This window comes from Strix aluco, chromosome 1 (genome assembly GCF_031877795.1).
Source record: "Strix aluco isolate bStrAlu1 chromosome 1, bStrAlu1.hap1, whole genome shotgun sequence".
NCBI classification, from domain to species: Eukaryota; Metazoa; Chordata; class Aves; order Strigiformes; family Strigidae; genus Strix; species Strix aluco.
The window spans coordinates 66,618,301-66,644,535 of NC_133931.1; the positions used below are offsets into that span (position 1 = coordinate 66,618,301).

Genomic DNA, 26,235 nt, shown 5'->3' on the forward strand with positions numbered 1-26,235 from the left:
GAATATAAACAACAATACACACTTTATACCAAAAGGTAATGCGACAAAATAATCAAGCAAAGTTTTTATCATTACTTTATCTTTTCAGGGTTATCTTGGTGTCACCTGGAGTACTGATTACTTTCCAGTGGGGTCTTGTCACTGGGCCTTTAACGCGACTGGCATGAGTCCATCCACGCTCAGCAGTCCGGACAGCTGTTTCTGTTGTAAGCAAAATAAGATAAGGTCCCTCCCAATTGGGTTTTAGGGTTTCTTCTTTCCATGTTTTAACTAATATCCAGTCCCCCGGTTTGAAAGTGTGAATTTTTAAGTCCAATGGAGGTCGTTGCACAATCAGCCCATGTTCCCAAAGTTTGTTACGATGCTCTGCTAATTGTGAAACATATTCATTAATTACATGATCTCGAATTAAAACATTTGTTTGTGGACTTTCAATTCTATAGGACATTCCATATACCATCTCAAACGCTGATATTCCTATATCTGCTCGGGGTCTGGTTCTGAGTATTAATAGTGCCATGGGTAGGCACTTGATCCATGATAGTTTGGTTTCTATCATTAATTTAGTCAAAATAGTTTTGATTTCTCCATTCATCCTTTCAACTTTTCCCGAACTTTGTGGATGCCATGGCGTATGGTATTCCCACTTAATTCCCAGGTTTTCTGCTAGATCTCTAACAATTTTTGACACAAAATGTGTTCCTCTGTCTGAGTCGATTACATCAGGTACTCCATATCTAGGTATAATGTGTTCAAGTAATACCTTAGTAACCTGGTTAGCAGTTGCCTTGGAGGTAGGAAAAGCCTCAACATAATGTGTTAAATGATCCACCATTACTAATAAATATTTGTAACGCCCTACTCTGGGTAGTTCAGTAAAATCCACTTGTATGTGTGAGAAAGGTCTGTATGCTGGGGAACGTCCTCCAAGAGGTTTTTGTCTCGTGTTGTTTCGATTAACCTTTTGACAGGTCTCGCAGGCTGCTGTGACTGTCTTTGCTATATTATATACGCCTATACAGGCAAACTGTTGATTGAAATGATCAACTAACGCCTGGGTTCCCCAGTGGGTTTTACTGTGTATTTTTGAAAATATTTCGAGTGCTATGCCCTTCGGCAAGACTTCTCTCCCATCTGGTAATATGTACTTACTATCCCGTTCCTTAGCTCCCATTTGTTCTAGTTTTTCCTTTTCTGCAGACTCAAAACTCAAATTTTTACTAACAGGTACTGGTTGTATAGTCAAAATCGTATTATAATTGCCTGCCACTCGTTTTGCTTCTATATCAGCTGCGTTATTTCCCCTGACTTGATAATTTGTACCTCGCTGGTGTCCCTTTATATGTACAACTGCTATTTTATTCGGCACTTTCAATGCCCCCAGAACTCGCCGAATTAATTCCGGGTGTATCAATTCTTTTCCTTGTGAGTTAATAAATCCTCTTTCCTCCCATATTTTTCCAAAGGTATGTACCACTCCAAACGCATAGCGTGAGTCTGTATATATAGTTCCATCCTTTCCCTTCAGTGACACTAATGCTTTCCACAATGCATACAGCTCACAGGCTTGAGCTGACCAGCTGGCACTCAGGGGGCCTGATTCTATTGTCTTAAATTCTCCTTTTTCCAACTTAACGATGGCATATCCGGACAATCGTTTACCTTCCACTATTCGTGATGACCCATCTATAAATAATACTTCCCCACATTGTAGTTCTTCTTCTTCTAAGTCTGGCCTAATGCGTGTCTGTTGTTCAATTGTTTGAAAACAATTGTGTAATAGTTCATTACCTTCTCCTGGGTACAAAAATTCAGCGGGGTTAACTGCTCCAATAGTTTTTAAAGAAAATTTAGGGGATTCTATGAGTATTCCTTCATACTTCAATAGTCGGTTATCTGTAAGCCATTTTTCCGCTTTTTGTTGTAACACTCCCCTGATGTTATGAGGTGCATATAAGACAACTTCTCCATTAAAGGTAATGCGATTCGTTTCCTCAAGTAATAAGGCAGCAGCGACAATGATTTGTAAACAACTTGGCCAACCCCTGCTCACAGGATCCAACAGCTTCGATAAGTATGCCACCGGCTTCTTTTGTCCGGCCCATTCCTGAGTTAATACTCCGAATGCCGTTCCTTCATGTATGTTAACGAATAAGTGGAATGGCCGCTTTAAATCTGGGAGGCTTAAAACTGGTGCTTGACTTAGCTCCCTTTTGAGATTAGCAAACTGCTCTTGATCCCGAGGGGTCCACTTGAGTATTTTGTCTTTAGACAATTGTTCGTATAAAAATTTAACTTTAAAGCTGTAGTTCTCTATCCATTGTCTACAATACCCAAATAGCCCTAATGCCTGCCGAATTTGCCTCTTAGTGACAGGCATAGGTAATTCTAGAATTCCTTTAATGCGCTCTGGGTCCAATATTTTTTTGCCATTAAACAAATAATGTCCCAAATATTTCACTTTTTCCTCCACAAATTGTAACTTTTCTTGTGATACCCGTAGTCCCTTTTGTGCAAGAAAGTTTAGGAGTCGAATGCTTTCTTTTCTTACATCCTCCTTATTGTTCCCTGCTATGAGCAGATCATCTACATACTGTAACAGCACGTTTCCCGTTTGTACCTGGTATTCTTTTAAGAGTTCTTCCAGGGCCTGTCCAAACAGATTAGGGGACTCAGTGAACCCTTGGGGGAGCACGGTCCATCTCAATTGCTGTCTTCGGCCTGTCTCTATGTCTTCCCATTCAAAGGCAAAATAATCACGGCATTCTTCTGCCAATGGACAGGCCCAAAAAGCATCTTTTAAATCAGCCACACTATACCAGGAGTTATGGGGTCCTAGCTTGCTTAACAGTGTGTATGGATTTGCTACTACAGGGAACCGGGTGATAGTTCTTTTGTTTATTTCCCTTAAGTCATGTACAAGCCGATATTTTCCATTTGGCTTCCTTACAGGCAAAATAGGAGTGTTAAAGGGTGACATACAAGGTTCTAAGATTCCTTGTGTTAACAATCGATCAATTTCTGGTTTTAATCCCCTCCGTCCTTCTAAGGATATAGGATATTGCTTTACCCTTACAGGTATGTGGGGTTCGGAAATTTGAATTTTAATCGGTGGGATTTTTAATTTACTTATTGTATCCGGAGAGTACCAGACATCGGGGTTGATTTGGTTTTGATCATCCATGGTCAAGGGATAAGCAGACACCGTTAGCTCTTGATTTTCTACTTTGATTTCTAATTGTAGTTCAACAATTAAATCCCGTCCCAACAGATTAAATTCTGCTTCAGGGACGAGCAAGAGTTCACCCATTCCAAATTTATTTTCAGTTTCGAATATCACATTTTTGATTTTGCTTACTTTAAAGGGTTCTCCTTTTGCCCCTATTACTTGTACTTTTTCAGGGGAAGCTTTACATCCCTCAGGTATTTGCCTAATAGTCGATTTCTCAGCCCCTGTGTCTACTAAAAAGGTGAACTCTTGTTTATGGGGACCTATTTTTAACTTTATCAAGGGCTCATGATGACTCCGGTCCCCTAAAATATAGAGCCCCTGACTCTCCTATTCTGCTTTCAATATTTCCTCATCTCTGATCCTTTCTCTGCAATTCTTCTTTATGTGTCCCTTCTTTCCACAGTAAAAACAACATCTCTGTTCCTTCTTTACTACTGCGTTCCCTTGTTTTATTCCAGCAGATCTGTGTTCACCAGTTCGCCCGTTGCGATCCTCTCTGACAGCTGCTACCATCATTTTTACTTGTCGCTTGCTGCTCTCTTCTTCCCGCCTTACGTAGACTTTCTGAGCTTCCCTCAATAATTCATCCAACCCTCTATTTTGCCAGTCTTCTAGTTTTTCAATCTTTTTTCTGATATCTTCCCATGATTTTGCTACAAACTGAGTTTTTAGGAGCGCTTGCCCTAAAGGGTCGTCTGGATTTACCCCAGAGTACAGTTGAAGGACTTTCCTCAGTCGTTCCAGCCACTCAGTAGGGCTCTCATCTTTCTTTTGCATTTCATTAAATGCTTTATTGATATTCTGGCCACGGGGTACTGCTTCTCTAATCCCCTGAATTACTATAGTTCTCAGATCTTGCATATGAGTTCTATGCACCGGATCCTGATTATCCCAGTTAGGTCTTTGGAGTGGCCATTTGATATCTGCTTGGGGTCCCTGGGCATGCTGAACATCCCACAGTCTCATTCCTGCTCGTCTAATCATATCTCTTTCCTCGGTAGTAAATAATTGACCAAGGATAGATTGCATCTCATCCCAAGTATAAAGGTTTGGTCCCAAAAATTGATCTAATCTTTCTGCCACTCCAAGTGGGTCCTCAATCAAGTTTCCCATCTCGGTTCTTTTAAAATCTCGTAGGTCAGCCGAGTTTAGGGGTACAGAAATATATCCAATCATAGGCTGAGGTCCCCCCATGGGCATTTCCCTTAGAGGATACATCTGAGCTGCCCCTTTTTGACTTCTAGTCATGCGTCTAGGAGGAGGGGAAGACCCTTGTTCCGACTCCGGTGGGGGAGTGGGAGCTCTGGGGACCTCGGGAGGGGCTACGGGAGCAGGAGGAGGAATGTAAGGAGGGGGGGTTAGAAGGGTTTCGTCTAACTCTTCCTGCTTTTTCTTTTGTTTAGTTTTTACTTCATTCAGTGGGTAAAGTTTAGCTCCCGGTCTTTTTATCCATACTTCCGCATACTGACTCTCCTCCGGGTTAAGGGGTTTTTTATTATTGACCCAGAGGTTTAATTGCTGTCTTACCCAATCTTCTTCTGACCCATAGACTGGCCAAAAGGTATTTTTAGAAATCTTCTTCCCTCCCCATATCTTAGTACAGTATTCTATCATTTTCTGCTTATCTTTCCCTAGGGTTCCAGGGAAATACCTCCAATTGTCTAAGACATATGCCAAAGGGGTATTTTTAGGTACAGTGTGTACCCTTCCCATGGGAGTCGAAGGCTTGCTGCCCTTCGCCCCCATCTTCTGGAATATCCACAAACATACACTCACTCACTCCCCTTGTTCCTGGCCCAATCCCTCGCGGGAGATGGGAAACGCAGTACTTAAGAGTCCACACTCGCTTGGTTCAGTATATCGAACCTCTCATTCGTTATATTCCAGGAAACCCAGTCCCGCCCGAACGGCAAACCTGCGAGCAAATTCGCAATATACTTACGCGTCCTGCGTCTTCGTCCGGACTCCCGTGCACAGAATTTTTATGGGATTTTACCGGTTTTCTCCTTTGCTCACTATTCTAGAATTTAGGTTCGTCGGTAAGGTTGAGGTAGGCTGTCAGTCGCGGGGCCGCGGATTGCCGCGGGGCGCCTCCCCGGAGGACAGAAGCCCACCGTTCCTTATCCGAGTCACGGCACCAGGAATTGTTATAAATTGAGACCACAATGGACTATAATTCACTCTTTATTAATTATAGCAAGTAGAATATGAGCAAAGACAGCGCTGGACGGCAGGGGAGTCTGCGCTCCGCCAACTGCCGTGCTGAGTAGTTCAAACAGTCCCCTTTTTATACATCTTTACTTCCCTGCTCATGAGGTAGTGGAGGTACTCCGCGCATGCTTCAGTTGTTGTTAGGGGGGTCGTTTCCTGCCTCCTGGTATTTGTTGAGGCTGAAGTAAGAAGTCTTCCCTCTTTGTCTCATAGTTGATCTTTCACTCATATATCCTTATATGGGCTGTCTTGTCCTGTTTCTTGTCGCTTTCCTGGAAATCTGGTGTTTATCTTGCATGAGCAGTATCTGGTTCAGTTTGTGTGAGCGATTACAGTTATCTTATCTCACACAGGCGGCGTCCAGTGGTTGTTTGCATGAGTGGTTTCTGTCGTCTAACTTTACCTTGAGCTTAACATAAATCTTAATAAACAATACCTTAGTCCATAGTTTCTCACATTACCAAGAGGGAATGTATTTGTGAATAGAATGAAAGGGTTTGGCCGGAGAGCAGCTGAAAAGCCATCTCCCCCTTGAGATGTGTAAAATGCCTACCTGTCATGTAGTTAGGGCAGCAAATATTTATGGAGGATCTGTAAGGACGCTCATTCCAAGTCCTGTGAAAATGTGGCTGCAAGAGGTTTTAACTGACCTTACCTAAGAAGTCTGAGCCTAGCTTGAGAGGGGCAGTTTTACACCTTCACTTTGAGCATTCTGAGCTCTTTTACAGTGTGGCATGGATTTCAACCAGTTCCTAACCTACTCCATTAAGTGAGATGACAATCAGGCTTTCCAACTTAAAATGAAATATTTTTCATCTCAACCACTCCCTATGGGTAGAGAGTAGATGGATATGGTTCAAAATGTGGATTGAAATGGAAAAGAGACCAAATTTTAGCACACAGGACACCCTGAAATATTGCCTCTCAGAGAATGAGTTAGATTGGCAGAATGGAGACTAGAAAACAAAACTGTGTTGAGAAAAGAAAACAACCCTGTGGTTCTCCAAAAGGGGCAGTCCCTCCTGATAAAGAGACTCTGGAGGCAGCTGTCTCCCCTATCTGCACCGCAAGTAGGATGCACTCCTACTTCCTGTCTGAACAACAGAGAGATAGTGTGAAAAAGCCACCATGACATTTGACATTTCTTTTAGTTTCCCTTTTTATAGCCAGACAGTGTGATTCACTGGGGTTCTTCTTGAAAGTGGAGAGGTGTGAAAAGAAAATTCACTTATAGGGCTCACATATTGAAAGGTGACATTCCTACCCTTATGACTGACTCCAGAAGGGCTGAGAGCAGGTCCCATTCATAGCAATGTGTACCTCACTTTCTGCTCCATCATAGATACAAGACAATTCCCTTATGACTGCGGTTCTTCTGCCTCCTTGACCCTTGCCGCACAGGAGTCTAATCTAGGCCAGACACATAGGAAAATATTAGTGTCTTGGCTTTTGTTCGGGTGCGTTTGTTTTACAGTGCTCTGGAGCAGCTCAACACATGCCCTCTCTCTTCAAAGCTATGTAAGTGGAAGATGCAACACTGTGGAAGATGGTGAACAAAATGGCAGGCTTTAATAAAAGAAGCTTACAAAGGCATTCTACCAACCAAGGCTTTTTGGAGCTACATAGAGTCCTTTGCTGCGCATGAAGTATTTAATTTATCTATTGTCTCAAAGATCTACTTAAGACTGTGCTGGGAGACACAGACCCCAAGTACTCATGATAGGCATGTAGCTAGAGGGAATTTCAGAAATTAGAACAGGTCATTAAAACACCTAGTCGCAAGTGAGTCCCATATGCAACATGCATATCCATCACATAATACTTTTCTGAAGTCCTTTAAATGCAAGGCAGGAGAGAGTGAACTATTCACTGCTCAGTGCGCTGGGGTGACCAGAACCTGTAATGGCATGGCCTGTGTGTGACCGTTTCTGTGGTGAAGCTGGGCCCCATGTTTTCACTACTTCTGTGTTTTGCTTGAGCATGGTGAGAGACCTGCCTAGCCAGTACCACACACAGCCACTTTTTCTTACTTCCCAGCCACATCCCTTGCAGGAGAACTTGTTTATCTTCTGGGGGGTGGGGGCACTGATATTCCAGTGGGGCAGTATGCTAGTAAAGGGCTTGTTTGTATACATACATATATACATACATGCAAAAACATTTACACAAACACACATGTGCACAGACACATCTGCAAATGTACACGCACACAGACACATGCATATGTACCTACAGTATATATAGCGAGACATATATCTATATATATATATAGATAAAACTATGTCTGTGTAGCTTTGCCAGTGATTTTCCCTTTGTAGACAAGCTGTGTCTGTGTGCATGGAGCTCCTGAAAAGTTTCATTAGCAAAGAATAGAGCAGGTAGCTGATGAGCTCACAGAATTGTAGAATAATTTAGGTTGGATGTGACCTCTGGTGGACACAAGTCCAACCGCTTGCTTAAAACCAGGCAGGCCTCTGAGCAAGATGAGGTTGCTCAGATCCTTGTCCATCTGGGTTTTCAAAATCTTGAAGGATGGAGATTCCACAACTTCACTGAGCAACATGTTCCACCGTTCTTCTCCAGGTCCAGGTCTTTTTTCTCTGTGTGTATGTGTGTTTGTGTGTGTGTGTGTGCAGAGAACGGGGATGGCAGGAGAAGGAGGGAGTGCCCACAGAGGTGTGTATATGCTTGTTCACAAACAGAGTGGTGTTCACAAAAGAACAATCCCAAATTCTGTTTCCTCTTTGTCAGGTGAAAAAAGCACTCTGCCACTGGCAGTCAGGGCAATTGCTGGACAGCTTTTAAAATAATCTCCATGTTAAGCAGAATTGCATGTTGTAATCAGTGAGATATTTTTAGAGAGAATATGCTTTTAGTTTGGAATTAGTCTTGCAGTTATGCAAGGATTCACTGCTTTTAAATAACTGGAAAAACGAGTGCCTTGAATTTCTTTCACATTGAGATCTATTGTCAGTTTATTAAATTCAGATTTATTGCTGACTTTCCTAGCCAAAAATAGCTGTTAGCACACTATAACAGGGCATAAATTTGAGTTCACTGAATCAAAGACATTATTAAAGAAAAAAAATTACTTAATGACCTGTCTGATCTAATAAATCCTGCCATTCGCATAAAACAAGATGACAAGAATTTATGTCCACTAGATGTGTAAAACGAAGGCAGTCATGGTGGTTAGGATTTTAAATGGTTTCTTTAACCATCTGGTCTTCACCATAGACTTGTAGGTAAAAATAAGGTAAGGATAGAAATGGCTACGTAAGATGCTATTACGATGATAGAGACATTTTCTTATGTATCATTAAAATCAAAGAAGCCAGATGGCTTGAGACTTCTGAGGTTGTCTGTGGGCCACCATGCTTCATGACTGGCAGAATCCTCTTGAGAAAAGACCTGCTTTTAAACTGCAGGCTTACAGTATGAAAGGAAACTAATCATAGTCCCTGTTCAAGAAATCCTGTTTGACAGTCTGACATGAACTTGCTGACCACCAGCTCCAAGTGCTAGCATATCTGTAAAGTGACTTTTCTTCTTATTTACCATGGATAATGTCTGACTGAAGATGCCTGTTTCTAGCCTGCCCACCACTTGCCTTGCAGCTGCTCCCTCTAGCTACTGCAGTGGCCCTCATCTGTGAAATAGAAACCACCTTAATGACAGACTCTTCAAAGCCTGACTGAAATTTGCCCTATGCTGTCCTCTGACGACCTTCAGTGAGCTAGCAAAGAGCACAGGGTTTTCAGCTCCCTCATACCCTTGGTGAGCTGCCACTTGCATGAGCACACAAGTTCACATGCACTTTTCTGTAATGAAGTAAAAATAAGAGAATGCTTTTTCATCTGTCATATACTTTTGCATTTACTGAGCACCTACCGTTCATCATCTGAAAGTCAAATAACTAACTTTGTAGTTTTACCATTAGGCTTCATTATACAAACATATAATTCAGATTCCTTAACATATATGTTTGTGTATATACATATATTCTCATTAGATTGTATATAAGCAAAAAGTAATTCTGAAGACCAGTTTCTGTTTAGTTACAAAGCTTACATATGCCTAGAAAATTTCATACACCCGTGGGCCATGCCTAAACTTTATTTAGAGTCAGGCATGTTTTTGTTCAGGCTCAGCCACCAGTCTTGTAACAGATGCCACAGAAAGCCAAGTGCGTCTCTTCTGTTCTCCTGGAACAGCATTGCCCCAGGGCCATCCTTGGAGGCATCAGTAGAGACCCAAGTTTCTTTGTTTGATTCAAAGCACATCAGCATAAATTCATTGATTGAAATGTACTTTGGTTCCATTCATTCCCACTCATGTAGTGGTCCCTCATGGCAAGGTCTTGTAACTGTGGCTCGAGCATCACCATTTTTGCTGTCACATCTGGGCTGAATTTTCCCAGGAGCATAAACACTCCAGGATGGGTTTCCTAGCACAACTTCAAAGTGGGCACTCCCATGACAGCATTTCAAAGTGCTTTTCTTTTTTTTCCAAATTCTGAAGCGTGCGCGCACACGTGTGTGTGTGTGTGTGTGTGTAGGACTGATGTGCCTGGGATAAAGGGTAATGGCAAATCAAAGAGGGGATCTGCTCAGAGGGAAAATGAGAAAGAGAGGAAGGGGAACAGCTTTGTGAAGAGTTACAGCAGATAATAGTGAGCTCATAAAGACCGTGAAGAAAGGGGAAGCAAGTGGATGACTTAGGTTTAGGGAGGCAGTGCAAAAACATCCTGCGGTCTTCAAGAGTACAGCCTTTTTGTCTGGATGATTCCTTGCAATGGCTTCATTGCTTCTAAGGCAGGGCATCCCCCATTTACCCTCTTTACTTCCCTTTGCAGAATCCTGTAGGACACTTGGGAGCAGAGGAATTTTCCACCCACAAGAAAAAAGCCCAGATGGCCTGGCAATGTTGAACTCCCTTGCCTCCAGGGCTTCATTGCTATGTCTTTTCTGGTGATAATATGTCAAAATGCAAATATAGTTGGATTTCAGGCCCCCATGTGGAGCTTTTGCCTAGGAAATGTAGCTGATGTTCACATCATACTTTCATGTATTTATTTTTGTTGGTAAGTTTGAACATATTTTCCTCAGCCTGCGGTTCTCTTCCTGCTGGTTGTACACATGTAGTGAATAATTCATTTCTGAGAATATAATTTCACTTCCTTAGTCCTGATGTTTTTCTGCTACAAATCCAGATGTGTTGCTCCATTAGTTAAGTTCTTCTAATGTTAGCATTAATAATAATAGGATTTACCACTGATGGCAGGTGCATTTGCATGTTTCAGCGCAAGGCTCTATCAGTGGACATCTGTGTGCCTTGAAAGCGTGCCCCACAGACAGTGATGTGATTTTAGGGTTATACCAGCTCTGCCTATTGGCAGCTGTGCAATAGGAGACTTTGGGGAAAGAGACAAGTTAGTCCTCTGTAGCTTTCTCATTTATGGTTAAGATATGGCCAGCTATAGAACTGATAGAAAACTTGTTCAGGTCAGTGTTGTCTGTCCAGTTTGCTTCAGCATGTCTTCCCATGTTTGAATGAGATGGAGCATAGCTGAAGCTGAGTCCATGATACATATCAGGACAGGGTAAACAAACACATTTTAGGAATGAACTGCTATGTATTTTCAGTTGGTGGAAGTGAGTATGAGCATCTAACCTTGAAAAAGTGTAGCCCAGCATCTAGTACATTTATGTCTCTCCAGCCCTTTGCTGAATCATCTGTAAATCCTTCACAGCCTCTTGCCACTGGACACAGGTTCCATCAAGCAGGGTACCAGCCAGAGATGGCTTCTAGGTTCACCATGCCAGAGCAGCAGATGGAGACGTTAACAAAAGAAGAGATCTTCCCTGCAGGGAGTCTGTCAGGTGGCTCTAGAAAGGAAAAGGATGCTGCCCCTGAGGACCAGAAGGTCTGAGAGTATTGCCCCTCCTGGAGTCTTGTCTGGCTGGGCTTAGGGCCAAATTAGAGAACGTGCATCTGAGGGGTCCCCCTCTTCCTTCGGTGATCTTGAAGACAGCTCTCCTACACAGCTCTGACCCTTTTGACCCAGTCACTGGTTGGTGTTCCCCAGTTATAAAAAAGAACGCCTTCACAAATTAGAAATAGATGCCCCCAAACACCACATTAAATTTCTCTGTTCATTCCCGAAGTTAACTGTGCAACAGGGTTTCCGGGTCAGACCTACATTTAGTAATGTATAGATGTATACTAAAAATATATTGGTAAAACTAGATTTTTTGTGAATGTAAGGTTGCTGTTTCCGAGGGAGAAGGCATATGGGATATAAGGAACATACTGTGCATGAAACATGAGTAAATAAAGCTGTCACCAAGAGTTTAAAGTCTTGCCACTAGGCTGATCCATACTCATGGGGTGATCTTGAGCTTTTAATGAAAATGAATGCTCTCGTCCAGAATGATCTAGTCCTCTAGTTAACAAAAACCACAGGAAATAAAAGGAGAAATGTAATGTGTTTCAACAAGAGTGCACAAAAGCTTTGTGGGTAGCAGTCTGCTCTGGCCCTCAGAGAGGGGACTGATGGATGCAGAATACAATGAACATATAGTTGTAAAAGTACTGGCAAAAGAAGGTGATACTGTCTCAGTTGCTCAGCTGCATCCCCTACACTCATCCTCACTCTTTCTGTGCCTCTGTGTGAATTGAGGTGTTGTCTGAAGAAAAGTGCTAGAAAAAAGACTATCACAGGAAAGATACATGACATACTCAAAGCATCATTGGGTTTTACATGCCTGTATCAATATTCCAGCCACTCGGGCTGTCTAAAGAGTCTTACTTGCTTTAAAAAAGAACCTCTATTAAGACATCTGGGTTCTCAGATGGTCCATGCAAAATATTCAACAGAGTAGGGCTTTGCCTTTTGAATCTGGCTTATACACTATGCTTATGACATACTTGAAGACACCCTGTACATCACATAATTCATTTGATATGACTCCATTTAGACTGTCTCACACCCAGAGACACGCAGCTGATCAGGTGCTGAATATGCATTATACCAAGAGGAATTGCAGACATGTCATACATCTAGACAGCCTCCAAAGAATAAGTGATGAAAATTACATTCAAGGTCAGATGGGGGAGCAGTTGGATCATGGGCAGCAATTAGAACATCAAGAGAGGAAACAAAACATTCTTGTTGCAGGTCCCCACGTCTCCTGTGTGGTTGCAGTTGATCTGTGAAATTCAGGTCACTTGCCAGGTTTGTGTTGCTACATTAAACAGCATTACAGTAGAAACAACATTGTACTGCACAAGGCTTCAAATGAAGTCGTTGCAATACAAAATGAATGTGAGAGCCAAGAATGAAGAGAAGGGACACGTAACCTTTTGAAATAAATATACGCTCTTCATTTCTAAATTAAAAGCAAAACCAACTGGGAGGAGAGTTTAAATTTACCTTTTCCCCCTTTCTGGGAGAAATTCTGACACTTGGTTTGGTGGGGCCCAACCCTGGGCCAGCAACAATCTCAATTAAGCTGAGAAGTATACGCTGAGCCAGAGTGTATCCAATGGCAATCAAGCAGTAGTAAAGGAATTTTTTTAAAAAAAAACAACTTCCAAAAAGAAAAGAGGAGCCAGCTGTGTCCACTGAGCATGGGAGAAAGGCTGTGAAATTGGGAGATTCAAATGATGGTGTACCAGTGTGTGCAGGGCTGGGTTTCTGAGGGGACCTGACAGCGGGATGCTGCCCTCACAGCGGGGAGGAAGAACAGGAGTGCAGGCTCTGTCCGCTCAGCACAGTTGAGCGGGATCACAAATAATAGATTATAGACATGTGCCTGTTTGATGTGGGTGTGAAATTCTAAATTAGCTAACAAAATGGTGCTTTGTATTAATAACATGCATGCAATTTAGTCCATAATTTCCCTGAGAGAATGGCAAAGTTAAATAATTAAGCATGCCTCAAAACAGGATTATTATAGGGTTTAAGAGGAAAAAAATATAGCTGCTAAAATTAAAAAAGGAATGTAGAAACAATGCCTCCAAACCATGGCCGTTGTATATAGCATTTTACATGTTAGTTAAAGTAGAAACAGCTGAAAATGAGTAATCTGGATGCATCTATTAACCTCGCACTTTAGTGAGAAGAATGATCTCTAAAAGACTGCACAAAGGTCAACTGATGCTGTTGTTAATCACTTTTAGAGTGTCTGTCTCTAGGAAGTTTAGAGCATCTTCTCCTAGGGAGAAGGATAGGCTTTCACCTGTTTTTCTTAGAGACACACCAGGTCAGAGTCAATTTTTTTGCATTGATTTGAGTAGATCTGCTGATCATTTTTCGTTTCCTCAGAGTAACTGTTGCATATTCACTGTGCGTTAATTTAACCCCTCTGATCTATGCCATGTACTTGACTATTCACTTCATGTTTCTCCAATGTATCTTTGTGTTCTATTATCACATACATCTTTTGGTTTTTAACTGGCTTTTTTTTTTCCCACATTTCAGTGAATCTGAAAAAAGCAGGTTTTAAAATTTCCCAAATACATGGGCAGAAACCAAACAAGGTAAATCCAAGATGAATTAAAGATAGCTTTAATCACAGTTACAGAACAGGTAGATTTGAAAACCATGATGCTTATGTTATTCAGTCATTGTGCATACTTCCCTGTTCTGACCACTTCATCTTTAATTCTTAGCTGTGTTTACAGTGACAGATAAATATTCCCTGTTGTCTTGTACTTCCCTGCAGAGTGGATCATCCACTCAGTACATGTAATTCACATCCAGTGTTGCAAAGAACAGCAGCAGAACAATTTTCATTTGTGGTACGTTCCTCTAAAGGGAAAATATTTTTAAAGGGGAACAAAAGGGAAGACAGTAGATTTAGTGAAGGCATGTACTAATTAACCTGTAGAAGTCCCTCTCTCTCACATTCAGAAATCACACCAGAGATGCTCACAGTTGCTTTAGCAGCTGCATGCACAAATTCATCAGCAGTGCCTGGAATTCTGTCCCAGCTGAAGTCACTGAAAGTTTTGCCATTGATTTCAATGGAGCCAAGACCCCATGCTATGTTTCCAAGGGCTTTTCTTTCCTTCCGGATGTAAGTCCCTAGCTTTTACATTTGCAAAAACAGTTTTATCCAGAGAGCAGAGTGGTAATAATGTCAGCTCTAACTTTTAGACGATAAATGTTTCTGAAAGGAGAATGTCTTTGATTCAAAACAGTGCTAATTCTGAATATATTCGTATGAACATAAATATTGGTAGTATTTGGCATAAAGACCAATACTTATTTTTTCCAAACTGACCCAGGTGGCCCAAAACCCAGGAAGAAGAAAGGACCTGCCTGATACATTACTGTCTCATTAGTGGTGCTCATGCCCAATTCTGTTTTGAGTGTGTTCACCATCTACTGAGACCTGTACTGTGTAATGGGAGCTCACATGTGTAACAACTGCATGCTGTGTACAAGGGCTCTAGTGGGGGACAGTTTCACTCTGAGTTGATGTCTCAGACATCAAAAGAAAGCATCGTCTTTTATTTACCTTGTGACAAAGCTACTCTAACCTGGCATCAGTGAATAGGACAGTGCAGTCTCATACGTAGGTGTATATACCTACAGTATACACCCGGAAAAGTTTGACCCTAAAGGAGAATGTTTGGTTTCCAAATCAGAAAAGTGTAAGGGAAGAATCCATTCAGCTGCGACCATCTAAAACTGAAGTTTAGTCTATATTAGTGATCTTGGCTTTGTCTTTAATTAATCCAGAGAAACAGGAGACAATTCATCCCATCTGCAGCTAACAGCTGAGAAGAATCAACCCCTGGAAGTACTCATCTTTCACTATGGACTCCAGTAAATGAGTATTTGACTTCAAGATCTGAGTGGGCCAAATAATTTCTGTTACTGCATACATGTTTAAAGTACATTGCAAGGTTGTTTCAGATAGCTCTTTTAATATTCTTTGGCAGGTCAGAACACATCCTCTTTAATTATTGATCAGATAAGCAAGCAAAGTTTTCCAAAAGATAGCATCTTTAGAAAAAAAATGTTTTCCCTTTGGTTGTGTACCATTGCAGGCCAATATCACAGGCCCAGAGGTGCCATCTCCTAGATCACCTAGCTTGGTCACAAGTCAATGTCATACATTATGACTAAATTTCTCCATCATAATATGATCGAGTTGAGTTAAAAGCCCTGAACGATTAATTTAACTATCCCAATTCCTGAAAACTTAGTCTTTGGTATCAGATACATTCACCTTAGAAAACCTTTATTAATAAAATCGGTTGAAATGGCAGGAACAGGTCACTGCCTCACGTGTAAAACAAATTAGCTCTATGGAGTTTGAACAACGTACAAGAGTATATGAAAGTTACTTTTCCTTTCCAATAATCTGTTACAGTATATTTAGGCATTATTATTAGACTCTAATTTTTAAATTACTAAAACTATTATTCCTAATTTCCAGTATTTTCCACAAGTGATATTTTCTGGTCAGTGTCTGCATTTCTGCCTCCAGCCCACATGACCATAGTGTGGTTTCTCCCTCTAACAAATTGTGTACAATTTCTGGAAAAATCAACCTTCTGATCAATCCTGTTTGCAATATGGACATACTTGAAGGTTTCAATATTCCACAGAAAAACTGAAATTAAGCAGTCACTGTCACAGGTAAGTTCAAAAGGGAGAGCTACTGCATACCCCAGAAGAGAGACATGCAGAAAGTGATGGCCCTTGATGCTGATTAATTAAAACCAAATCACCAAAATCTCTAAAGTAATTCAATCTCCTACTTCTGGATGGTTGGTAGCAGCACCTTCTTAGTTACTCACACACTGAGCATGATGCCATGAATCAGATCAAAAAGTGTTATTTGTAACAAGATCTCAAACCTGACCTGTCAAATCAAGGGAAGAATTGTTGTTTCATTTTATCTTTTTTGGCAGGAATCACCTGTTTCATTAGTGTATGACCACGTTCAGCCTGTCTGTGACCAAGTTCTTTGTTCAAGGTAGAACCAGTAACGTCTGGTTATTGCTGCGGTAATTTCTTGCTGCACAGTTCCAGTTGTTTGCCACAGAGAGATGTGAGGGTGGGGTTCAGCTTGCAGATTTAGACTTCAAAATTTAATGTAGCTTTACAGCTATTGAGCTGACCAAATGTAGCAACTGATTTTTAGGTGTGTTTGAATAGCCCTTAAGTTTCCAGTGACTGCAGGGGCATCTTGGACACCTTGCTCACATGTAGAAACCTAAGTTTAGGTATCTTAATGTGGATCTGAATTTCTACTTGGATACTGAATTGGGATTTGTACAAAGAAAAATTGCCTGTGCTATTTGCTTCTTTAGTTCAAAGACTACTGCATGCAGTACCTCAAAGGACTAGTTCTCAGCAACCTCAGAGTAATTTTGAGCAATTGCTGATGCTGACTTTACATCTAGCTTCCATCTTTCCATGTGGATATGGAAACAATCTTTTGGCTTCCACAAATGCTTGTGACAACAGAAGACTCACCACCCAGGTTCCTCATGCTTGAAGGAACTCAGCCAATGTTTCAGCTCTATTTTAGCTATTCATTTACTTTCCAGATCCCCTAAGTTCACTCTGTAGTTGTGGGTGGTCAGGAATTTTCCCATGAGAGACTGGAATGGAGTTTTCCCTCTGTGGCTGGGCTGAGCTGTGCAGTAGGTACAAACATGATGTTCCCCTAAGACTAGAGATTTCAAGATCAAGAGGGACCTTTATGCCTGTTCTCTTTCACCAGCATGTGTCTTTGGACAGAGCCTGGAGTAGCCATTACTTGATAAAAGGAAGTGGAGATGTAGGCAGGTTCTTTTCCAAAAGACCCAGGGGGAAATTGCTGTTGCTACAGATGCTGCTCTTGGTTCCTTACAAACTAAGCTTGTAAGCACGCATATTAGAGTATACCTGTGCTGATATTTGGTCTATGCTTTTTTCTGTCAGTAGAGACCCTAAACCATCATTTGTTTTTGTGGCAGCTTTGCTGTCAGATTAAGTCTTTCAAAGGGGCTTTGCCTTTCAGTTGTGCAAGAAATTAAATCCCAGCACTTTCTTTCCTTCCCAGCTCTGCTCTGCAAGTTGGATTTTGCAGTAACTCTGGGTAACTGCATCTGTGGAGCAGCAGTCTTTCAAAGGCTTTACTTTTTTGGGTCATATTCTGTGTAACCTTCTTATCCCTCACAAAGTTTGGCAGAAATGCACATTTTGAATCCCAGTCCAGCATTCCAGGGACATGGATAGCCCAGAAGAGCAATTCCCAAAGTTACCACACTATTATGACTGCTGTCAGTACTCAGAGTTTCTTGTGAGGTTGCTGGTGTTGATCTCATCAGCTTTTTAATTAAAGGCACCGGTCAGTATGGAACAACTTTTGACCACCAGCCAGTCTTTTGGAGCATGGCTTAATATCAGTGGGTTAGAGCAGTATGCCCTGTACAATTTCAGTAGTGGTAGAAGTGGATTGAGAAAAATTTTTTAAAAAATAGCGTAGTGTCACGGAAGAATTTTCGAACCCTGAAGCACCTTGGTGGTGTAAAAGTCAATAATGGAACTAGAAATGCTGGTTTCATGTGAAACTGAACCAGAAAATGTATTTCAAAACTTGCTGAAGGGAACAGTCCAACAATAATGGGGAAATGTGGGTGGATGGAAAAGGCTTCCCATGTCTCTTTTGTATGTTTCTCTATCAAAATGACAAAGGACCAATTGTCTCCAAGGAATAGTAGTTGCAAGCTTGGAATGCATTAAAAAATGATCAGCAATACTGGGATTGGTATATATGTAAAATGTGGTGTTTGTGCTTTAGTTCCAGTCTGTTTCCTTATACTCAAAGTAGCATTCAACTTTAAATACTTTTTCAGTTTGTTTCATTGCTGTGTCAGACCTGAGGTAAGTAAAATGTTCTTATAGGCTGGGTTCTACAATGTGAACATCACTCCTGCACTTGCAAGGGTCCTTATTCATCTAATTGTAGTCCCTGATGGAATTTTACCAGATGATCTGAATGAATCAAGTTGTAAACTACAGTATTGAAGAAGATAAGAATTTTGGTTCATTTCTGAAATTTGTACCACCATTTAAAATTACATAACAGCACACCATTCTGCAGCTTTTATTTACCTTTTCCAGATCCTAGTATAGTCAGTTCCTCTAAAAGGTGCATGAATCAACCTTGTGTGTATTTACAAAATATATCCTTACTTTACAAGGTAATTTTCATTGCAATGCCTGCCTATGGCATGCAGTGAAAAATGCATACTGTCATGGAATCCCAGGAACATCCTTTCCAAAGAATGCTCACTGAAAAAATGGCACTTGACCAGGTTAAATGGTTAATCCAGTTTTAACCAAATCACGAGTACTGTATGCCTGCCATGGTGTTCCTCTGCCTCATGTGCTGGAAGGGACTGGCCACGTGTAGAGAGGTGGCTGGTCAGTACACTTGTCTGACTGTGGGAGTCAGGTATGGGAGAGGCTGGATGGTGTGGGATGGATACTGGAGAGACAAGAGGAACTAAGAGCTGGCCACTGGAGGGACTGGAGGTGCAAGCCCGCTGTTGGAGAGACCAAGGAGTGTGAGGGTCAGGCACTGGAGAGACCATAGGTCTGGACCTGCTACCAGCGAGACCTGTTTCCTTATGTGTGTGTGCCCATGCATGAGGTACCAGCGTGGCAGGGGGATCCAGGGGCCAGTGATTGGATAGCCTGAGTGTCCAAGGCCGCTTGCTGGGGGATCTGTAGTGAGTGTATATGTGTGTGTATAGGTATCTGTCAGAAAGGAGGTTTAAGTACCAGCAGTTGCAGTGGGGCTGTGGGTGTCAGGTACCAGCAGCTGGGGAGACCAGGGATCTAGGTGCCAGCTACTGGAAAGACTGAATATCTAAGGGGGGATCTATATTGTATATATCTCTATATATGCATATGTTTTCTTCTAATGGACTTTCATCTTGATCACTGAGAGAGGGAAAAAGGATCAGGCTACTCATTATGTTTTTATTGGTGTGGGCGTTTCCTGTGTACACTGATCTGTGTGGCCAGTGGTGTATATATATATGTACATTGAGAATGTTTCCACAGTTTCCTGGAGAAACCAGCTGCACATGACTTGGATGGATGTACTCTTCACTGGGTAAAAAACTGGCTGGATGGCAGGACGCAGAGAGTTGTGGTGAATGGAGTTAAATCCAGTTGATGGCCAGTCACAAGTGGTGTTCCCCAGGGCTCAGTACTGGGGCCAGTTCTGTTTAATGTCTTTATCAATGATCTGGATGAGGGGATCAAGTGGACCCTCAGTAAGTTTGCAGACAACACCAAGTTGGGCAGGAGCATTGATCTGCTTAAGGGTAGGAAGGCTCTACAGAGGGATCCAGATAGGCTGGATCAATGGGCTGAGGCCAACTGTATCAGATTGTCCTGGTTTTGGCTGGGATAGGGCTAACTTTCTTCCTAGTAGCTGGTACAGTGATGTATTTTGGATTTAATATGAGAATAACATTGATAATACACTGATGTTTTAGTTGTTGCTAAGTAGTGCTTATCCTAAGACAAGGATTTTTCATTTTCCCGTATTCTGCCAGTGAGGAGGTGCACAAGAAGCTGGGAGGGAGCATGGCCAGGACAGCTGACATGAGCTAGCCAAAGGGATATTCCATACCATAGGATGTCATGCTCAGTATATAAACTGGGGGTGTTGGCCAGGAGGTGCCAATCACTGCTCGGGGACTGGCTGGGCATTGGTCAGCGGGTGATGATCAGTTGCATTGTGAATCACTTATTTTTCTTGGGTTTTATTTCCCTCTCTCTTTGTTATCTTCCTTTTCGTTACAATTGTTGTTGTTGTTGTTATTATTATTATCATTATATTCTATTTCAATTATTATACTGTTCTTATCTCAACCCACAAGTTTTACTTTTTTTCAGATACCCCTCCATCCCACCAGAGGGGGAGGAGTGAGCGAGTAGCTGCATGGTGCTTAGTTGCCAACTGGGGTTAAACCACGTCAGAAATTCAAGAAGGCTAAATGCTGGGTCCTGCACTTCGGTCACACCAAGCCCATGCAATGCTACAGGCCTGGGGAAGAGTGGCTGGAAAGCTGTCCGGGAGAGAAAGACCCAGGAGTGGTGGTCGACAGCCAGATGAATATGAGCCAGCAGTGTGCCCAGGTGGCCAAGAAGGCCAATGGCATCCTGGCTTGTATCAGAAATAGCGTGGCCAGCAGGACTAGGGAAGTGATCGTCCCCCTGCACTTAGCACTGGTGAGGCCGCACCTTGAATACTGTGTTCAGTTTTGGGCCCCTCACTACAAGAAAGACATTGAGGTGCTGGAGTGTGTCCAGAGAAAGACAATGAAGCTGGTGAAGGGTCTAGAGCACAAGTCCTATGAAAAGCAGCTGAGGGAACTGGGGTTGTTTATCCTGGAGAAAAGGAGGCTGAGGGGAGACCTTATCGCTCTCTACAACTACCTGAGAGGAGGTTGTAGCGAGGTGGGTGTCAGTCTTTTCTCCCAAGTGACAAGTGATAGGACAAGAGAAAACAGCTTGAAGTTGTGCCAGGGGAGATTTAGATTGAATATTAGGAAAAATTTCTTCAGTGAAAAGGTTGTCAAGCACTGGAACAGGCTGCCCAGGGAAGTGGTTGAGCCACCATCCCTGGAGGTATTTAAAAGACATGTAGATATGGCACTTAGGGACATGGTTTAGTGGTGGCCTTGGCTGTGTTAGCTTTATGGTTGACTCAATGATCTTAAAGGTCTGTTCCGACCTAAATGATTCTATGACTGTGTGTATGTGTCTGCACATGCCTCTTGGGAATACATACTCAGCCTCACTACTGGCCAGACCTAGAGACATGGAGCTGCAGCAGCCTCACCTCTGTTGGGCTACTATATGTTGGGCAAACCCTAACACAAATTTTGTCCTGTTCATCCTGTCAAGTGAGTTTGCCCAGTCTTTTTTTTGTGCATGGCATCCCTGCTTGCTTGCTGTAGAAGTTTTGCAAAAAGGAGTCAAACATGGAGTTTCAGCTCTGAATTATTTCCAGAAGAGGAGAGAGAAATGTTTGGGGAGCCTCACAGCCATGGGCTTTGATTAACCTGTCTTCTTATGGCAAGGCAAGTGGATTATAAGACCATGCTGAAGTGAAACAAAAGTTTAAATTTAAACACTACCTGTCCTGGATTGAAAGCACTGTGAAGTTAGGGTTAAAGACTCTCTGTGGGCAATCACAGAGAGCTAACTGCTGTGTTCAGGTGACAGTCAGGATCTACTTTTCAGTGAAGACATTTTGGAATTTTTTTTGGTCCTAAAAGCTCCTCAAAATCCATAAAGCTCTGTCGTTTCAAGTATATTGATCCAGTGCTGACATGTGTTGTTTATAGAGATTGGAGCAGGCACTGATGCTAGCAAAGACAGATCCATATTACTGCCTCACTCTTGTCCTGTGTGTAACATGTCAGCTGACATGTATTATGGTCATGTTGTAAAAACTCACTCTTTTTCCTAGTTCTGACTCTCCTTTGCTGAACAAGACAGTAATATCTTTCCAGGGACCCTATTCCTTGTGATTATACAAGGCTCCAGTGGGCAGAAACAAATATGAGTGTTGTTACCTTCAGTCTTTTTCACAGTTCTTTTCTTATGATGCTTTGGAGTTTTTTCAGAGCTGCTTTACTAGTGACAGTCAAAAGGAAGACATGGAGATCATAGTAGCTGATAAGACCCTTATGTAGGTAGTCCAGGATCTTCGAACCAGGGCTTGATTTTAAATGCTATGGTAAAGCATGCAGTGTCTCCAGTATGGATGACTCTGTCAACCAGAAAACATATTTTTTCTTGAAAGTCACTAATGACTGGCTTACACTGTGAGGTATAACAGGTGGCTATACCAGATTTGGGGAGATGTAGATGCATTGCATGTATTTAATATTTAATCTAAGTTGGGTTAACACATGTACTAATTTATGAATGGAAATCAGACAAGGATTTTGGAAAATAGCCTGTTTTTACCCACATAATAGCTAACCAAATGGCCAACAATAGTTTTCAGAGATCTTTTTCAGAGAAGTAAAATGCCTTCAGTGGAACTAAACTTACTGAAGTATTTCTTATTAGTAGTTACACATCTTTTTGCATTCCACATGCAGGAACAAGAGCAGACCAAAAGAAACCTGTTTCACTCAGGTCATTCTAGCTGTCTTTTCACAACAAAGAGCCTATGCTCAGTTTCCAAATAATGAACAGTTTCCTTCTCTCCTGCTTTGCATGGAAACAATTCCTCCTTTCCCCCAAAAAACAATCAAAAAACCCCCACCCCCAAAGAGAAAGCCAGTACCAAATGATCAATAAAATACGCACAAAAATGTGTGACTTATTACATTTTATGCTTCATCCTGAAACCATTATAAAAGTTCTTACAACATTTTGGCAGTCATTTCTAAAAAGCTGCTCTGTATTGGAGAGGGAGCATATGCACCATGTGATATGACATCTGCCACAGTAAGTAAGCTTTTAATTGAATATTTGAGGAAATAAACATGTAAAACCCATGTAACTTGATGTCAAATAAGTTATTGTTGCCTCAAGGCTTTCTTGATTTTTTCCATTTTTATTTTTGGCAGGAAAGTTTGAAATATTGTACATATTGGAGACAGGAGCACTTCACATACAATCGTCCATCAGGACAGAAAACATAACGTCGTATTATTGCTGCTACAGCAGCCCCCCCAAAATCTTGGCAGTTATCAAAGTGGCATTTGGGATCTGAGATTAACAATGTCTCTGCTCACATCTAAATATATATATTGAGCGCAGAGAGGAAGAAAGGGAATTGACACACATTCAATTGACTGCTGTACCAGTACTAACTACAAACATCTTTCTTACATTACCTCTGTGTTTCTTTTTACTCCTGTAACCTTTCACAACAAGCAGTGTGGTGTTTTCTCTCCCCCTCTTCTCTTGCAAGTACACACATATCAGCACAGGAAGCTTGTGCAGCTCTGAAACGAACAGTGTTGATCCTCCCCTCCTTAACCTCACCATCTTCAATTGCCCCTCATCTTTGTGTTCCCCTGTGCTGCACACTGGCTTCAGGTGAAGCGTGTGAACAGAGCCAAAGATTAGCGTCTCTTCAGGGAACATATCCCTCCCAAAAGACCCTCCTAGCTCACTTTTCAACTTTTCCACTCATCTACAATGGTTAGTTGCTTTTTATGTCCTCAGTAAGACATCCGCCAATGAGATATACTTCAGTCCTCTGGTAGGATAATAGATGTAGTTTTTTCCCCACCCATTCAATATCTGGTGGTGCTACAGATCTCACATTCTTGTTTGAGTAGCCCATGCTGCTGGAACCTATGGTTCTCCCCAGGCAATGTGTTCCACACTGGGAGTTCACTCTACAGGTTCAAGCTTTCTCTTTGACCCTTCTCCAATTGACTGACAATGATGTCAAAAGTGATGGTCTGTGCAGCTTCTTACAGGGTGATTCCCTGCGTCATCACTGCATTTATATTCACACAGCAAATCTGCACAATCCCATTTGAATTAATTTAGTGGGTGAGATTTTGTGAGAGCCAGGTATCAGATGCTTTACTAAAAAATCCCCAGGCCCTTGATATTTTAAGCCTAATTCTCACATCATATGTGCTGATCTTATTCTCTTGTAATTCACTTGGGCCAGGTCCTCCTCTCACTTAAGAGTACTATAAACTTTGATTTCCACAAGCTCAGCTTCAAAAGGGGAATCCTGGACCAAGGGAGTTCCTCTTCCCATTAATTATGCCTTTCTGCCATAGAATTCCCTCACCGATATTTGGCATGGATTTATCTTGTACAAGCCCATAACACTTATTGGCCACAAACCCAACATCTCCCAGTTGTTTAAAGAGTCTTCTCTAATAGTTACCCCATTTTTCAATTGAGCTGTGAAGCAAGAGAGCACTACCAGGCACAGATGGAAAATCAGACCATGATGTCTCAGTAATACCAAAAGAAACACAGACTCACTTCAGACAAGATATGTCAATCTGTGAAGGGAAGGTGGAGCCACTGGTTCTCCAGAGCAAGGTCTTGGTCCTGCAGCAGCATCTCAGCATACTCACAACATGCAGGATGCTACACAAGTTCTGGGGCTGCAGAAGAGAACATAGGGGATCTGTCACAGCTTCAAGGAGGCTTAACAAGGTGACTGACTTCAGTTTGAAAATGAGGAGCCTACGCATTATGGTTCCCTATGTAGTATTTAATTGGTTGTGAAATTCCATCTGTTTTGCTTCACTTCATATTTTCAACTCGGCTGCTAAAGCTTATAGCAGGCACATGTGCCTGTTCTGGAAAAGCAATCAGGAGGTCTAGAGGATTTGGTAACTGGGTAGGGGGAGCATGGGATGATTGGGATGGCGGATGGGTTTTTTTCTAGGAAAAGGCCATTAATAGGATGCTAAAAGGTCCTATACTGAGACAGACACCTGAGGTTAGAGATTTAGACAGGAATACTGATACTGGGACAAATGAATGGCAGCCTATGCACTCACCAGGCCCACTCTTTCATGTCCTTGTCTAATTTAGGCAGCATCACTATGACTGAAACCAGTCGTAGACTGGGGTTTTTTGTTTCTTCACAGCAAGATGGGCTCAGAAATTGACTTTTCCTAAATGAGAGCATGTGATTGAGAAGCAGAGCTGTACTGTGAAGCATGGTCTTTGACTGGCACCTGCAGCAGACTGCACCCTTGGGACAGGAGACCTGTTCACAGGATGCTGTGCTCTCCTTCACACAATATATAGACTTCTCTTATCAAGGCTCTCTGTAACAACAGCAAGCCACTGCCTGTAGAACAGGATAGGTACATCCACAAATAAGGGCTATTTATACTTTCTGTTTTGTTGGCAGTTGGGGAAGAGGTAGACTTAGCTTCACTAGATGCTTGAGAAAATACACACCTAAAAGGCTTGGCTTCCTGGTTAAGGGGAACGTAATATTTTAGCCCAGATGGGCACTTGGTCATAAGTGACCTCTGTAGTAATGGAGGCTAGTCTGGGGCAGTGTCCTGCTTCCTTGTGAAGTGTCAGTATGTGGCACTGGCTAGAACCACCACCTGGAGAGCCTGGAAAGATCAGGAAAACAGTGGGAAGGAAGGAAAGGAAGGAAGGAAGGAAGGAAGGAAGGAAGGAAGGAAGGAAGGAAGGAAGGAAGGAAGGAAGGAAGGAAGGAAGGAAGGAAGGAAGGAAGGAAGGAAGGAAGGAAGGAAGGAAGGAAATCCACTTATTTCACCTGTGCTTCTCTTGAGCTGGGAACTCAGAGCTAATGTGTAGGTGGAAGCCATAGGAGGAAGAAGACAATGAACTCAGCCTTCCTGTGGTTCATCTGGGGTCGTATGTGAAATGAGATTGACAACACTGACAGAATTGTGCTTAGAGATGTGTGCCTTCAGCTGTCTGATATAGATCTGCAATACAGATATCTCATGACCAGAGGCACCAGAAGGTGAGCCAAAAAAGATCTTGTCAGAAGCCTTAAGGTCATTCCTGACCTGAGTTATTAGAGAAGTGAGCAACTTTTCTGATGGCAGAAGCCTGAAAATGAATGATAACAATCTATACTGGAAATCATGGTGAGACTTTAAATAGTAGCCTACTCAAGGCACAAGGAATTCTAAGTGAAGAACAGAAAAAGGAAATTTTTCTTGGACTTTATGATTAGCAAAGCACAGAATGTGAATGATTCTGATTTTTTGGCATGTTTGTGTTGCCTTGTTTCTGGGAGACCAGTGTTGAAGAAGGCTAT

General features: G+C 42.0%; 1 long non-coding RNA gene across 1 annotated transcript in view; it reads right to left on the minus strand.

The window, feature by feature from the left end:
• The window catches only part of LOC141923122 (uncharacterized), an 81,672-nt gene that overhangs the window by 16,657 nt on the left and 38,780 nt on the right, over positions 1-26,235 (minus strand). The window contains exon 5 of the long non-coding RNA XR_012623192.1: positions 24,456-24,580. This is a non-coding gene — a long non-coding RNA (uncharacterized LOC141923122). The remainder of the gene's footprint in view (positions 1-24,455; positions 24,581-26,235) is intronic.